The sequence below is a fragment of the Theobroma umbraticum genome, unplaced genomic scaffold, assembly GCF_002168275.2.
Source record: "Theobroma umbraticum cultivar Fairchild unplaced genomic scaffold, ASM216827v3 scaffold_50.0, whole genome shotgun sequence".
NCBI lineage: Eukaryota > Viridiplantae > Streptophyta > Magnoliopsida > Malvales > Malvaceae > Theobroma > Theobroma umbraticum.
Window position 1 is genome coordinate 249,747 of NW_018397261.1, and position 5,244 is coordinate 254,990.

Here is a 5,244-nt window from a genome sequence, read left to right on the forward strand (position 1 = left end):
AAGGAACTCATGGAGATGTATCGATAAATGTATCGATACATGCACATGGATAGGCAAAAATATAAGAACTTTAGGTTATCCGCCCATTTAAAACAAAAGCTAAAACAAAAACCTTTTCATCCCTTTTTCAAAACCCTTTTCCCCTATAAATTTTGAGGCTTGAAAGAAGGCATTTGAAAGTTAGAAAATCAATCTAAAGGTAAATCTAAAGCTTTTATCGATTGATTTTCAATTTGAACAATTTAAAAGTTAAAAATTGTATGTTTCAACTTTGGTGGCTATTAGATTTGAATGTGTTTGGGAATTTGGGATTTAATGAGCCAAACCAGCATTTAAGGTAAGAAGTTTAACCATTGTTGAAGAAATTGTGAAAGTTGAGTTTGTATGATGAATTACTAGAAAATGTGTTATATTGAAAAGCTGAAATTAATTCAAAAGCCAAGATTTGGTTGTGAAATTGAGAATGTGGTATAAATGTTGATGTTTATATGTTGTTAAATGCTAGATGATTATGGGACTAAGAATGTTGCCTAAATGCTAATTGTATGGATTAAAGCTAAGGCATTGGTGAGTTGAATTGTGCAAGTGCTGATGGAGGAACACTTGAAGTGTCGAGTTGAGTGGGGCTTTATGGTTAAATGCATGTGGATGCTTTACGCATAATGTTATGCATTACCATGGTATAATGTATCACTATGATAGACCAAGATGAACATGCTTGGGCTGGTATATTAATTATATATGTTAAAAGAAATGCATTTATGCCATGTTATTGGGAAGCATGAACTAGTGAATATTTTATTATGCTTGTACCTGGACGAGTATGCCTAGGCTAGAATACTTACATTGTGTGATGACATTCGTATATGTTATGTGGAGAGCCACATGGTGGCATCGAGATATTTGATATGCTGTATTATTAGGAACAATGAGTTGTTTGACATTTAAGGGATGTGAAATTGATTTTCTATGTTTGATTGTAAGGCAATGATGAATTTGAATGATATCGTTGCTACAAGTGCAATTGGTGGACCATGATTATTGAGGCATATTTGCTTAAGTGTGTGAAACCACGTACTACAATTATTGATAACTCTACTCTATAGAGTTATTTTTTACACATTTTGGGAACTTTAATGGCTAGACCATTAAGTTCAAGATCGAATTTTAACCTTTAAAGTTGTTTTTTTAATGTAAGTTAGATTACATATTGAATAATTAAATTAGTTAGTGTTAATTTAATTTCACCTTACTTTGTCTTCATTCACTTTAGGAAAAATTATTGTCGATTTTCCTTTGGTTTTGTGTAGAATATGATGAGCAAGGTGAAAGAAAGTTATGATATCATAAGTGTGGTGAAGGTGTCACTCATACATGTTGCAGTAATTTAAAGATAACTTAAGCTGCATAAATCCAACTGATGTAATTTTTATTTATTAGAAAGCTAAGATAATGGGCTATAACTTTCATGCTTACCACTTTACCAAATTCGAATTAGATTGAGGTGAAAATCACATTCGAAGTTAATAGATAGATGCAATTTTGCACTTAGGGCAACATGGATTGAGGCTGCAGCCTTGAGTAACTCTTGGCTGCAGCGTTGAAAGTGAGACTACCACAGTGCCAGAGAACCATGGCTACGGTGCTGAACATCATGGGCCATCACACAAATTCCCAAGAGAATGGCACCGTAACGCTGAAGAAGTAGCATCGTGGTGCTACCAAGGAAGGCGACAGTGCCGCAGTGCCACCTTGGTTTCCAAAATATACCTTCGATGGAAAATTAGAAAGTAGGGAACCTTGCATATATTTAAGAGCCTTTTTGGAGAGCATTCAGAAAGGAAGCAGCAAGCCACTACTTTGAAGAAACAGAGCCAAGAGAAAAGTAAGAAAACAAGAGAATTTGACAAAGAATTAAGATTACAAAGCTTCTATAGTTAGTTTCTTTCTTTACTTTTGTGTTTCTTTTATTTTTTATTTTTGACTTGGATTCATGGATAAATTTCTTTGGATATTGTTTTTATGAGATCTTATGAGCTAAACTATTTTTCTAGAATTGTGGTGGATTTTAACATGTAGTTTGAATATTAGTTTCTCTTTTATTTATTATAAATGGGTATAGTTTACTTGTTCAAATATGTTCTTAATGCTTTTGATTGCTTGGCCAGCAATTAACTAATTTGTGAATCTAATTGAGACTTAAGAGAGAGATTCAGGTTGGATTGAAATTTGAATAGTTTATGTTCATGTCACTTAGGTGATCTGATTCGCGATTCGGTTAAACATATGCCAATTGCCATGCATTGCCAAATTAGAACAGTAACTTAATGAACCTTATTTAATTGATTTCTATAGACATATAATGACTCAATTAAATAACTAAACCTTATTTAATTAATTAATACGCTAAATTTTAATTACTTAAATAAAATTAATTTGTCATAAATTTAAGTACTTAGTGAAACTTTAAAGACAAATCCCTATAGGAACGATAATTTGGACTTACTATCTATATTACTTGTTCGATATGTATACTTGCATGTGCAAAATTGATAACAAGTTTTTGACATCGTTGCTAGAGATTTTGTTTTATTTGTTATTTGCTAATATTAAAATTTCACAAAATAGCCTTAATTTAAGTTTTATTTCTTTGTTTTGTAAGTGTGTTCAGTTGTTGTATAAGAAAAGCAATTAACTTGGAGATTATCCCATGTGATCCAGAAATTGAGAGAACATTTTGCAAACTTCGACGAGAGAATCAACAAGTTATTGCCTCAATAAATACAATGGCCTATCAACAATGTGAATAGCAAATCTAAGAGTGCACAGTAGCTGAAAATCATTGCTTAAAGGATTATAATGTTCTTTTTGTACAAAGAACTCCATCAAGCATTCAAAGGTCGGATATTCAAGCTAGCCATCATCACCATGAGTCAAACTTCAGTCTAGATTTGGGGTTTACCAAATGATGATCCAAATGGCCATAGAGCAAATTTCTTGGAGATTTGTGACACTTTCAAACATAATGGTGTCATAGATGATGCAATTTGTTTGAGGCTTTTTCTTTTTTCATTGAGGGATAAAGCTGAAGCATGGCTGAATGTGCTCCTCATAGGCTCAATAACAACATGGGATGATATTGCTCAAAAGTTCCTTGTCAGGTTCTTTCCTCCAGCTAAGATAACGAAAATAAGGAATGATATTACATCATTCGTGTAGTAAGATTCAGAATCATGTATGAAGCTTGGGAAATATACAAAAAATTACTCTGGTGTTGTCCTCATCATGGTTTTCCAAAATGGTTTCAGGTGCAAACATTTTTACAATAGGTTGAATGGGCAAGTCCAAACCACCATTGATGTTACTACAAGAGGAGCTTTAATGGCTAAATCGATAGATGAGACATACGATTTATTAGAAAAGATGGCTACAAATAATTACCAGTGCCCAATAGAGTGAGCAATGCATTTTTGAGTAGATGGAATTCATGATGTAGATGCTTTTTCAGCATTATCTACACAAGTAGCAACTCTAACTAAGAGTCTTGAATATTTTGGTACTAACTCCATCTTGAGTCCTTTTGTAGGCTATGAATATTGTGGAGATAACCATGCCAGCTATTAGTGTCCAAGCTTAATAGAAACAATGCAATTTGCGAGGAATACACAACAAAATAACCTTTTCTCTAACACATACAACCTAGGGTGGAGGAACCATCCAAATTTTTCTTGGGCTAATATTTAAGGGTTTTTCTCAACTTTAAGGCCAAATGCACTTCCAGGATTCCAACAGCAAGCCAACACGCCTATCTTATAACAAAGCTAGCTGTGGAAGATTTGCTAAGGAAGTACATGACACAAAATGATAGCATCATACAAAGTCAAACAGCACTCATTCAGAGTCAAGTAGCATCAATTCGAAACCTTGAGACTCAAGTTAGTCAACTTGCTAATTTATTAAGCAACTGACCTAAAGGAACATTACTTAGTGATACAGAGGTGAATCCATGGAGAAAAGGTAAAGAACAAGTTATGGCAATCATTGTGAGGAGCGGAAAAGAGGTTGACAATAGTATTAGGAAAGCAAATCTTCAAGATAAACTTGTTGAGAATGAAACAGTGATTAAAATAGCTGACAAGCAAATTCAAGAGAATGAAGTAATGGCAACTTTACCACCACCACCCTTCCTTTAGCACCTTCAAGAACAAAAGCTTGATAAATACTTCCAAAAATTTCTTGAGGTGTTCGAAAAGCTTCACATCAACATTCCCTTCGTAAAAGCTTTAAAGCAAATGCAATCATATGTGAAGTTTCTAAAGGACATATTGACAAAAAAAAAAAAGGAAATTGAAGGATTTTGACACAATTACACTTACTGAATGGTGTAATGTAGTAATCCAGAACAAGCTTCCATCAAAGCTTAAGGACCTAGGGAGTTTTCTATCCCTTGCTCAATTGGTAACTTTAATTTTTCAAAAGCTTTGTGTGATTTGGGTAGTAGTGTCTCAATTATGCCTTTGCTTGTTGCTAGGAGAATTAGATTGTAGGAGATTCAACCTATTACAATCACTTTGCAACTAGCTAATTGAACGATAGGGGACCTCTGTGGGGTTCTAGAAGATGCCTTGCTTAAGGTTGGGAAATTGTACATTCTAGTGGATTTTGTTGTACTTGAAATGGAGGAAGATCAAAAGATTTCAATCATACTAGGATGTCCATTCTTAGCCACTACAGGTGCACTAATCGATGTAAGGAAAAGCAACATAACTTTCAGAGTTGAAAAGGAGGTAATGAATTTCCTATTTTTAATGCAACTAAGTATCCTTCGAACCCAATTTATTGCTATGGAGTGGACTTAACTGATAAAGGTAAAAGTGACCCTACTCCACCATTTACAAGTAAGCCAGCACTGACTCTTGAGTCAAAGCCACCACCACCACATCTCAAAACTAAGTAATGTTATGATGAACTTGATCCACCACTTTTAGTTAATCTTGATTTTAAGGTGGACAACAAGTGTTATTGACCAAATCAATCAAGTTTCTACCATGGAAACAAAAATCAAAGTGGCTTACAAGGTGGTTAAGGTCATCAATGTGATGTAATAGATATTTGTAGTGAAGCTACTGGAACAATTTGGGAGGTGATTTGGATCTCCAAAGATCCTCATGCACTTTAATAAACAACAAAAGAAGGTATCATAATTAAGCTAGTGACTATAAAGAAGTGTTTCTTAGGAGACAA

General features: G+C 33.9%; 1 non-coding gene across 1 annotated transcript; it reads right to left on the reverse strand.

The window, feature by feature from the left end:
* Positions 1–3,186: 3,186 nt before the first annotated feature.
* Positions 3,187–3,292, reverse strand: LOC149527067 (small nucleolar RNA R71). The gene has a single exon (XR_016351354.1). It is a non-coding gene; the product is annotated as a small nucleolar RNA R71 (small nucleolar RNA).
* Positions 3,293–5,244: the final 1,952 nt, after the last annotated feature.